Source organism: Ascidia mentula, chromosome 3, assembly GCF_947561715.1.
Source record: "Ascidia mentula chromosome 3, kaAscMent1.1, whole genome shotgun sequence".
NCBI classification, from domain to species: domain Eukaryota; kingdom Metazoa; phylum Chordata; class Ascidiacea; order Phlebobranchia; family Ascidiidae; genus Ascidia; species Ascidia mentula.
Window position 1 is genome coordinate 12,255,282 of NC_138568.1, and position 12,673 is coordinate 12,267,954.

General features: G+C 36.4%; 1 long non-coding RNA gene across 1 annotated transcript; it reads right to left on the minus strand.

Annotated features, from left to right (window-relative positions):
* Nucleotides 1-8,512: 8,512 nt before the first annotated feature.
* LOC145896054 (uncharacterized) lies at nt 8,513-9,001 on the minus strand. The gene is made up of 3 exons (XR_014401646.1): nt 8,912-9,001; nt 8,730-8,848; nt 8,513-8,609 (listed from the first exon to the last, which is right to left on the minus strand). It is a non-coding gene; the product is annotated as an uncharacterized LOC145896054 (long non-coding RNA).
* Between the last annotated feature and the right edge of the window lie 3,672 nt (nt 9,002-12,673).

A 12,673-nucleotide genomic window follows, 5' to 3' on the forward strand; every position in this document is an offset into this window, starting at 1 on the left:
ACGCTGATACTCCAGTACTGAGTTTGCGGTTGCACAACGTATGTAACTATGCGATTTCAGCACTTGTCCATTTTGAAGTATATGAATTTTCGATAAAAAATATTTTTTGTCAGTACAAGCTTTATTATACAGTGGAAAACGCTGATACTCCAGTACTGAGTTTGCGGTTGCACAACGTATGTAACCATGCGATTTCAGCACTTGTCCATTTTGAAGTATACGACTTTTCGGTAAAAAATATATTTTATTCAGTACAAGCTTTATTATACGGTGGAAAACGCTGATACTCCAGTATTGCGTTTGCGGTTGCACAACGTATGTAACTATGCGCTTTCAGCACTTGTCCATTTTGCAGTATATGACTTTTCGATAAAAAATATTTTTTTTCAGTACAAGCTTTATTATACAGTGGAAAACGCTGATACTCCAGTACTGAGTTTGCGGTTGCACAACGTATGTAACTATGCGCTTTCAGCACTTGTCCATTTTGCAGTATATGACTTTTCGATAAAAAATATTTTTTTTCAGTACAAGCTTTATTATACAGTGGAAAACGCTTATACCCCAGTACTGAGTTTGCGGTTGCACAACGTATGTAACCATGCGATTTCAGCACTTGTCCATTTTGCAGTACACGACTATTCGGTAAAAAATATTTTTTTTCAGTACAAGCTTTGTTATACAGTGGAAAACGCTGATACTCCAGTTTTGCGTTTGCGGTTGCACAACGTATGTAACTATGCGCTTTCAGCACTTGTCCATTTTGCAGTATATGACTTTTCGATAAAAAATATTTTTTTTCAGTACAAGCTTTATTATACAGTGGAAAACGCTGAAACTCCAGTATTGCGTTTGCGGTTGCACAACGTATGTAACTATGCGCTTTCAGCACTTGTCCATTTTGCAGTATATGACTTTTCGATAAAAAATATTTTTTTTCAGTACAAGCTTTATTATACAGTGGACAACGCTGATACTCCAGTATTGCGTTTGCGGTTGCACAACGTATAGAACTATGCGCTTTCAGCACTTGTCCATTTTGCAGTATATGACTTTTCGATAAAAAATATTTTTTTTCAGTACAAGCTTTGTTATACAGTGGAAAACGCTGATACTCCAGTACTGAGTTTGCGGTTGCACAACGTATGTAACTATGCGCTTTCAGCACTTGTCCATTTTGCAGTATATGACTTTTCGATAAAAAATATTTTTTTTCAGTACAAGCTTTATTATACAGTGGAAAACGCTGATACCCCAGTACTGAGTTTGCGGTTGCACAACGTATGTAACTATGCGATTTCAGCACTTGTCCATTTTGCAGTATATGAATTTTCGATAAAAAATATTTTTTTTCAGTACAAGCTTTATTATACAGTGGAAAACGCTGATACTCCAGTTTTGCGTTTGCGGTTGCACAACGTATGTAACTATGCGCTTTCAGCACTTGTCCATTTTGCAGTATATGACTTTTCGATAAAAAATATTTTTTTTCAGTACAAGCTTTATTATACAGTGGAAAACGCTGATACTCCAGTATTGCGTTTGCGGTTGCACAACGTATGTAACTATGCGCTTTCAGCACTTGTCCATTTTGCAGTATATGACTTTTCGATAAAAAATATATTTTTTTCAGTACAAGCTTTATTTTACAGTGGACAACGCTGATACTCCAGTATTGCGTTTGCGGTTGCACAACGTATGTAACTATGCGCTTTCAGCACTTGTCCATTTTGCAGTATATGACTTTTCGATAAAAAATATTTTTTTTCAGTACAAGCTTTGTTATACAGTGGAAAACGCTGATACTCCAGTACTGAGTTTGTGGTTGCACAACGTATGTAACTATGCGCTTTCAGCACTTGTCCATTTTGCAGTATATGACTTTTCGATAAAAAATATTTTTTTTCAGTACAAGCTTTATTATACAGTGGAAAACGCTGATACCCCAGTACTGAGTTTGCGGTTGCACAACGTATGTAACCATGCGATTTCAGCACTTGTCCATTTTGCAGTATACGACTATTCGGTAAAAAATATTTTTTTTCAGTACAAGCTTTGTTATACAGTGGAAAACGCTGATACTCCAGTACTGAGTTTGCGGTTGCACAACGTATGTAACTATGCGATTTCAGCACTTGTCCATTTTGCAGTAAATGAATTTTCGATAAAAAATATTTTTTTTCAGTACAAGCTTTATTATACAGTGGAAAACGCTGATACTCCAGTATTGCGTTTGCGGTTGCACAACGTATGTAACTATGCGATTTCAGCACTTGTCCATTTTGCAGTATACGACTTTTCGATAAAAAACTTTTTTTTTCAGTACAAGCTTTATTATACATTGGAAAACGCTGATACTCCAGTTTTGCGTTTGCGGTTGCACAACGTATGTAACTATGCGCTTTCAGCACTTGTCCATTTTGCAGTATATGACTTTTCGATAAAAAATATTTTTTTTCAGTACAAGCTTTATTATACAGTGGAAAACGCTGATACCCCAGTACTGAATTTGCGGTTGCACAACGTATGTAACCATGCGATTTCAGCACTTGTCCATTTTGCAGTATATGACTTTTCGATAAAATTTTTTTTTTTCAGTACAAGCTTTATTATACAGTGGAAAACGCTGATACTCCAGTACTGAGTTTGCGGTTGCACAACGTATGTAACCATGCGATTTCAGCACTTGTCCATTTTGCAGTATATGACTTTTCGATAAAAAATATTTTTTTTCAGTACAAGCTTTATTATACAGTGGAAAACGCTGATACTCCAGTACTGAGTTTGCGGTTGCACAACGTATGTAACCATGCGATTTCAGCACTTGTACATTTTGCAGTATACGACTATTCGGTAAAAAATATTTTTTTTCAGTACAAGCTTTATTATACAGTGGAAAACGCTGATACTCCAGTTTTGCGTTTGCGGTTGCACAACGTATGTAACTATGCGCTTTCAGCACTTGTCCATTTTGCAGTATATGACTTTTCGATAAAAAATATTTTTTTTCAGTACAAGCTTTATTATACAGTGGAAAACGCTGATACTCCAGTACTGAGTTTGCGGTTGCACAACGTATGTAACCATGCGATTTCAGCACTTGTCCATTTTTCAGTATATGACTTTTCGATAAAAAATATTTTTTTTCAGTACAAGCTTTATTATACAGTGGAAAACGCTGATACTCCAGTAATGAGTTTGCGGTTGCACAACGTATGTAACTATCCGATTTCAGCACTTGTCCATCTTGCAGTATATGACTTTTCGATAAAAAATATTTTTTTTCATTACAAGCTTTATTATACAGTGGAAAACGTTGGTACTCCAGTATTGCTTTTGCGGTTGCACAACGTATTTAACTATGCGATTTCAGTACTTGTCCATTTTGCAGTATATGACTTTTCGATAAAAAATATTTTTTTTCAGTACAAGCTTTATTATACAGTGGAAAACGCTGATACTCCAGTATTGCGTTTGCGGTTGCACAACGTATGTAACTATGCGATTTCAGCACTTGTCCATTTTGCAGTATATGACTTTTCGATAAAAAATATTTTTTTTCAGTACAAGCTTTATTATACAGTGGAAAACGCTGATACTCCAGTATTGCGTTTGCGGTTGCACAACGTATGTAACTATGCGCTTTCAGCACTTGTCCATTTTGCAGTATATGACTTTTCGATAAAAAATATTTTTTTTCAGTACAAGCTTTATTATACAGTGGACAACGCTGATACTCCAGTATTGCGTTTGCGGTTGCACAACGTATGTAACTATGCGCTTTCAGCACTTGTCCATTTTGCAGTATATGACTTTTCGATAAAAAATATTTTTTTTCAGTACAAGCTTTATTATACAGTGGAAAACGCTGATACTCCAGTACTGAGTTTGCGGTTGCACAACGTATGTAACTATGCGCTTTCAGCACTTGTCCATTTTGCAGTATATGACTTTTCGATAAAAAATATTTTTTTTCAGTACAAGCTTTATTATACAGTGGAAAACGCTGATACCCCAGTACTGAGTTTGCGGTTGCACAACGTATGTAACCATGCGATTTCAGCACTTGTCCATTTTGCAGTATACGACTATTCGGTAAAAAATATTTTTTTTCAGTACAAGCTTTGTTATACAGTGGAAAACGCTGATACTCCAGTATTGCGTTTGCGGTTGCACAACGTATGTAACTATGCGATTTCAGCACTTGTCCATTTTGCAGTATATGACTTTTCGATAAAAAATATTTTTTTTCAGTACAAGCTTTATTATACAGTGGAAAACGCTGATACTCCAGTACTGAGTTTGCGGTTGCACAACGTATGTAACTATGCGATTTCAGCACTTGTCCATTTTGCAGTATACGACTTTTCGGTAAAAAATATTTTATTTCAGTACAAGCTTTATTATACAGTGGAAAACGCTGGTACTCCAGCATTGCTTTTGCGGTTGCACAACGTATGTAACTATGCGATTTCAGCACTTGTCCATTTTGCAGTATATGACTTTTCGACAAAAAATAGTTTTTTTTCTGTACAAGCTTTATTATACAGTGGAAAAGGCTGATACTCCAGTATTGCGTTTGCGGTTGCACAATGTATGTAACTATGCGATTTCAGCACTTGTCCATTTTGCAGTATATGACTTTTCGATAAAAAATATTTTTTTTCAGTACAAGCTTTATTATACAGTGGAAAACGCTGATACTCCAGTAATGAGTTTGCGGTTGCACAACGTATGTAACTATGCGATTTCAGCACTTGTCCATCTTGCAGTATATGACTTTTCGATAAAAAATATTTTTTTTCATTACAAGCTTTATCATACAGTGGAAAACGCTGGTACTCCAGTATTGCTTTTGCGGTTGCACAACGTATGTAACTATGCGATTTCAGCACTTGTCCATTTAGCAGTATATGACTTTTCGATAAAAAATATTTTTTTTCAGTACAAGCTTTATTATACAGTGGAAAACGCTGATACTCCAGTATTGCGTTTGCGGTTGCACAACGTATGTAACTATGCGATTTCAGCACTTGTCCATTTTGCAGTATATGACTTTTCGATAAAAAATATTTTTTTTCAGTACAAGCTTTATTATACAGTGGAAAACGCTGATACTCCAGTATTGCGTTTGCGGTTGCACAACGTATGTAACTATGCGCTTTCAGCACTTGTCCATTTTGCAGTATATGACTTTTCGATAAAAAATATGTTTTTTTCAGTACAAGCTTTATTATACAGTGGAAAACGCTGATACTCCAGTATTGCGTTTGCGGTTGCACAACGTATGTAACTATGCGCTTTCAGCACTTGTCCATTTTGCAGTATATGACTTTTCGATAAAAAATATTTTTTTTCAGTACAAGCTTTATTATACAGTGGAAAACGCTGATACTCCAGTACTGAGTTTGCGGTTGCACAACGTATGTAACCATGCGATTTCAGCACTTGTCCATTTTGCAGTATATGACTTTTCGATAAAAAATATTTTTTTTCAGTACAAGCTTTATTATACATTGGAAAACGCTGATACTCCAGTACTGAGTTTGCGGTTGCACAACGTATGTAACCATGCGATTTCAGCACTTGTCCATTTTGCAGTATACGACTTTTCGATAAAAAATATTTTTTTTCAGTACAAGCTTTATTATACAGTGGAAAACGCTGATACTCCAGTACTGAGTTTGCGGTTGCACAACGTATGTAACTGTGCGCTTTCAGCACTTGTCCATTTTGCAGTATATGACTTTTCGATAAAAAATATTTTTTTTCAGTACAAGCTTTATTATACCGTGGAAAACGCTGATACTCCAGTACTGAGTTTGCGGTTGCACAACGTATGTAACTATGCGATTTCAGCACTTGTCCATTTTGCAGTATATGAATTTTCGATAAAAAATATTTTTTGTCAGTACAAGCTTTATTATACAGTGGAAAACGCTGATACTCCAGTATTGAGTTTGCGGTTGCACAACGTATGTAACTATGCGCTTTCAGCACTTGTCCATTTTGCAGTATATGACTTTTCGATAAAAAATATTTTTTTTAAGTACAAGCTTTATTATACATCGGAAAACGCTGATACTCCAGTACTGAGTTTGCGGTTGCACAACGTATGTAACTATGCGCTTTCAGCACTTGTCCATTTTGCAGTATATGACTTTTCGATAAAAAATATTTTTTTTCAGTACAAGCTTTATTATACAGTGGAAAACGCTGATACCCCAGTACTGAGTTTGCGGTTGCACAACGTATGTAACCATGCGATTTCAGCACTTGTCCATTTTGCAGTACACGACTATTCGGTAAAAAATATTTTTTTTCAGTACAAGCTTTGTTATACAGTGGAAAACGCTGATACTCCAGTTTTGCGTTTGCGGTTGCACAACGTATGTAACTATGCGCTTTCAGCACTTGTCCATTTTGCAGTATATGACTTTTCGATAAAAAATATTTTTTTTCAGTACAAACTTTATTATACAGTGGAAAACGCTGATACTCCAGTACTGAGTTTGCGGTTGCACAACGTATGTAACCATGCGATTTCAGCACTTGTCCATTTTTCAGTATATGACTTTTCGATAAAAAATATTTTTTTTCAGTACAAGCTTTATTATACAGTGGAAAACGCTGATACTCCAGTAATGAGTTTGCGGTTGCACAACGTATGTAATTATGCGATTTCAGCACTTGTCCATCTTGCAGTATATGACTTTTCGATAAAAAATATTTTTTTTCATTACAAGCTTTATTATACAGTGGAAAACGCTGGTACTCCAGTATTGCTTTTGCGGTTGCACAACGTATTTAACTATGCGATTTCAGCACTTGTCCATTTTGCAGTATATGTCTTTTCGATAAAAAATATTTTTTTTCAGTACAAGCTTTATTATACAGTGGAAAACGCTGATACTCCAGTATTGCCTTTGCGGTTGCACAACGTATGTAACTATGCGATTTCAGCACTTGTCCATTTTGCAGTATATGACTTTTCGATAAAAAATATTTTTTTTCAGTACAAGCTTTATTATACAGTGGAAAACGCTGATACTCCAGTACTGAGTTTGCGGTTGCACAACGTATCTAACCATGCGATTTCAGCACTTGTCCATTTTGCAGTATACGACTTTTCGGTAAAAAATATTTTTTTTCAGTACAAGCTTTATTATACAGTGGAAAACGCTGATACTCCAGTACTGAGTTTGCAGTTGCACAACGTATGTAACTGTGCGCTTTTAGCACTTGTCCATTTTGCAGTATATGACTTTTCGATAAAAAATATTTTTTTTCAGTACAAGCTTTATTATACAGTGGAAAACGCTGATACTCCAGTACTGAGTTTGCGGTTGCACAACGTATGTAACCATGCGATTTCAGCACTTGTCCATTTTGCAGTATCCCAGTCATAAATTTAGGCACGGCCCTTGTCACTTTATGTCAAGATACGCTTGGCATCAAGCTTGGGCGGCGCATGTTCTCCGTACTTAAATGTTGGATATATGTTCGGCGTATGTTCTACAATTGAACAAATCCAAGCTTGGCCGAGCGAGCTTTCGCCGTGCGTTTACCGAACATAATGATATTGCCTGGCTGCTTTCAAAATATGACCTGATCAAACTCGCTACTTCACCGTCTCGCACGTAACACGACTTAAATTAACACAATGTTTTATTGAAAGCAACAACACATAAATAAAAATACATTGGCAAGCGCAGTGGAAGTACAGAGTAACTTGAAGTGCACTGTTCGAGGAAACTATGTACTCTGGGACGTGGTGGGCTTTATTGAGGATTGTTTGCCGTTTCTTGATATTCTGTCGTCACTCCGGCAACAACTCCAGGTAAAACTCGTTTCCCCGCCGTGGCGATTTCTTGGTATTTCACTGCCTGCGTCTTGCATCTTTCAATGCGTCTGCAGAACATAAAACATATGATTTAGTTAAAATTTTGGTAACATTCTGTCGTGCACAGAAATTAAATATTTGACATGTGGGAATTAAATATGTGAAAGTTGTGACAACTTCACAATCGGAAGGCTTTACAATGAGGCCCGCAGTGTGGCGTGTCTTGTGAGATTTCCAAAGCAATTTGACTCAACCAACATAAATGCCAACAGAGGATGTGATTTGAATGGGATTTTTGTTTTCCTGCGCCAAAACAAAATTGAAGAGCCAGGTGTTTTGTCATAAACAGCTTTACAGAATTCCGGAAGGTGCCACGAAGTTGGTCCATGTCCATCACTTGGGCAAGTTTTACTTTGTCCTTTTGAAAAGTATCAACATACAAAATGATGAAAATGTATAGCAGATGTCATTTACAGTGTAAAGCATGCAGACAAAAGCCTCAGTGCATTAGGTAAAAAGAAAGCTCACATTTGGTTTAGTAAGTAGAGCCATCAGATGTTCTTCGTTGACAGCTGATTGCGGCAAAAACTTTTCTGCCACACATGTGTTTTTTTTCTGTCAGAGTTTCCATTCTCTGAATTCGGTCACCAATCCTCCGCATTTCTTCCTTCACCTTTATTGTTTTGTCGATAAGGATGCCAATGTTTTCAGACAGTTCATGCTCCTGTCATTGTGACATTGTTTTTGCTGCTTGGGTGGCAAGAACCTGTTGAAAGTAAACTAAAATAAGCAAATGCACAAGCAAAGGTCCCCAGTCAATTAAAAAAATAAAGATGAATAATATGTGCCAGTTTTATGCATAAAAATCAGCACAAGGTTTATGGACCTTTTTTTGCAAGAGAGGTATCGTGGAAGAAGAACTGCTTTCAGTGGATTCGCTCATTAGAATGTCCCTTTCCAGATCAGCAGATCTACATTTTCTTTTCAAACAACGGGCATTTGTGCCTGAAAAGAACAAAGTGCATGAAACAAAAATGCACAATTATTTGGCACAAATACACAACTTACTCCCTTCACAAAGAATGGTGGAAGGACATGTCTGCCAAGCTGCATCCACAGAAATTTCATTTTTCAAGAATCTTTATACATCCAAATTGATGGGTGTCCACTTACATGCATTGGTGCCGACCATCCAGCCTTTGGGGATTTTATACAAACAAAATTTTTCATTCTAATGTACTGTGGAAGAAACAAATATACATGCAGATATATCATGTGGCATAAAGCAAATTAATGGCAACAAAATGTCCTTTATATGGCAACAGAATGCACCTTCTAATTTGATCATTATCACCATAAAAACCACACACTTTGTAAATTCCGACATGTTTTAAGTTGACAAGGTTTTTTGAAAAGACGACAATTGTTTTTGAACGACAATATGCAACCAAGAATCAATAGTGTAAATGTCACAAAGTCGATAAATATCATTGCTTTGTGAAATGGTCGAGTCGCTGATTTTTGTTGTAAAATTGCTATTGGCCAATCCACAAACCTTGTTATTGTGTGGGAAAGGAACACTTGGAGGGAAATTTACTATTTGGTTAATTTGCACTATTGCTTTGACAGTTTTTTCGACGGGATATTATATGGAAATTAAGAAACATATAATGGGAAGTTTGGTTTTCATAAAATGCAAATCTTGCAATTTGTTGCATAGGTTTGTAGCCAGATTTACAACTTTTTTTCAAACAACCCCAGTAATTTTCAAATTGAAAACAGCCAATGTTTTCCAATGAACCATGTTTTTCATAATCATTACACAAGTGGATCAAACAATGAACATTGTAACTGACAAATGCTTTACCATAAATATGTGAAGATTTGCTAACAAAGTCTTTTAGCATTTTGACACATAACGAAAACTCATGTGTGTTAATGTTTGGCGACAACAAACATCTCATAGCTAAAGAAAAATGCAGAAAATGACAATACGTTTATGGCACAGCACATTTTTATCTTTTAACAGCACCACTCCCACATACAGCATAAATAGTCTGAATTCTGTTGCTTTCCAGTAAAGCAAATCAGACAAAGGCCTCGATTTTCTGTTGAACTCAAGCGGTATAAATTCCTTATATTTTGTAAGGTTGTGGTGACGTTAACATGACGACAGTTGAAGAAAGCTTAACTTGCAATTGGCGTGGTCTACCCCTCCACCAGATTAACAATCGACGCATTACACCCAAACATGCAAGATGCGTATTCACCCTTGATCTAAATTTGAGTCGCAAGTATATCAAACAGAAATACCTGACATAAAACAACTGCTGTCGCAAACCACCTGTAAATTTAGACAAGGTTTCCCGCCGTCAAGTCATTACTACAACAAACAACTCATTAATTACGCGGTTAGCCAAGCCTCCTAGCCTGTCCTGCCTGCTTGTTGTTCATCCAACCATGACGAAGCAGCGCCTCAGCTTCGCTTTGTAATATTTAAAAAAACATTTTTGTTAGCTCGCAAAATCAACAAATAGCCTATTATGGTAAAAATCACTGACAATAATTTGCCCTCCAAAACTGCAGGTGTCACAACCCCACGGCAGAACTCACCAAGAGAGGTACAACCAAACTACCTCAAAATGAAATAAAATCAACTTCATGCTTCTATGCCCACCTTATGACAAAACAATATGATATGTGTGACACAGGTATACGCAGAAACACTCCCGCCGACGAAACTCACCTTCAAGCACCGTATTGCACTGCAAAATAATTTTGCGCAGGGGGAAATTATGCAAACTTAAGCACGGCGCACCATTCGTAAACCGAACGTATAAGTTTGGCTGACGTCCGAATAAGTGCTGATTGGCCGTGCCAAGCTTAAACGCACTAAACCGAGCTTAAACCAAGCTAGGCCCATACTAAAGGGGTAGATAATTTTTGACTGGGATACGACTATTCGGTAAAAAATATTTTTTTTCAGTACAAGCTTTATTATACAGTGGAAAACGCTGATACTCCAGTTTTGCGTTTGCGGTTGCACAACGTATGTAACTATGCGCTTTCAGCACTTGTCCATTTTGCAGTATATGACTTTTCGATAAAAAATATTTTTTTTCAGTACAAGCTTTATTATACAGTGGAAAACGCTGATACTCCAGTACTGAGTTTGCGGTTGCACAACGTATGTAACCATGCGATTTCAGCACTTGTCCATTTTTCAGTATATGACTTTTCGATAAAAAATATTTTTTTTCAGTACAAGCTTTATTATACAGTGGAAAACGCTGATACTCCAGTAATGAGTTTGCGGTTGCACAACGTATGTAACTATCCGATTTCAGCACTTGTCCATCTTGCAGTATATGACTTTTCGATAAAAAATATTTTTTTTCATTACAAGCTTTATTATACAGTGGAAAACGCTGGTACTCCAGTATTGCTTTTGCGGTTGCACAACGTATTTAACTATGCGATTTCAGCACTTGTCCATTTTGCAGTATATGACTTTTCGATAAAAAATATTTTTTTTCAGTACAAGCTTTATTATACAGTGGAAAACGCTGATACTCCAGTATTGCCTTTGCGGTTGCACAACGTATGTAACTATGCGATTTCAGCACTTGTCCATTTTGCAGTATATGACTTTTCGATAAAAAATATTTTTTTTCAGTACAAGCTTTATTATACAGTGGAAAACGCTGATACTCCAGTAATGAGTTTGCGGTTGCACAACGTATGTAACTATGCGATTTCAGCACTTGTCCATTTTGCAGTATATGACTTTTCGATAAAAAATATTTTTTTTCAGTACAAGCTTTATTATACAGTGGAAAACGCTGATACTCCAGTTTTGCGTTTGCGGTTGCACAACGTATGTAACTATGCGCTTTCAGCACTTGTCCATTTTGCAGTATATGACTTTTCGATAAAAAATATTTTTTTTCAGTACAAGCTTTATTATACAGTGGAAAACGCTGATACTCCAGTAATGAGTTTGCGGTTGCACAACGTATGTGACTATCCGATTTCAGCACTTGTCCATCTTGCAGTATATGACTTTTCGATAAAAAATATTTTTTTTCATTACAAGCTTTATTATACAGTGGAAAACGCTGATACTCCAGTATTGCGTTTGCGGTTGCACAACGTATCTAACTATGCGCTTTCAGCACTTGTCCATTTTGCAGTATATGACTTTTCGATAAAAAATATTTTTTTTCAGTACAAGCTTTATTATACAGTGGAAAACGCTGATATTCCAGTACTGAGTTTGCGGTTGCACAACGTATGTAACTATGCGCTTTCAGCACTTGTCCATTTTGCAGTATATGACTTTTCGATAAAAAATATTTTTTTTCAGTACAAGCTTTATTATACAGTGGAAAACGCTGATACCCCAGTACTGAGTTTGCGGTTGCACAACGTATGTAACCATGCGATTTCAGCACTTGTCCATTTTGCAGTATACGACTATTCGGTAAAAAATATTTTTTTTCAGTACAAGCTTTGTTATACAGTGGAAAACGCTGATACTCCAGTTTTGCGTTTGCGGTTGCACAACGTATGTAACTATGCGCTTTCAGCACTTGTCCATTTTGCAGTATATGACTTTTCGATAAAAAATATTTTTTTTCAGTACAAGCTTTATTATACAGTGGAAAACGCTGATACTCCAGTACTGAGTTTGCGGTTGCACAACGTATGTAACTATGCGATTTCAGCACTTGTCCATTTTGCAGTATACGACTTTTCGGTAAAAAATATTTTATTTCAGTACAAGCTTTATTATACAGTGGAAAACGCTGGTACTCCAGCATTGCTTTT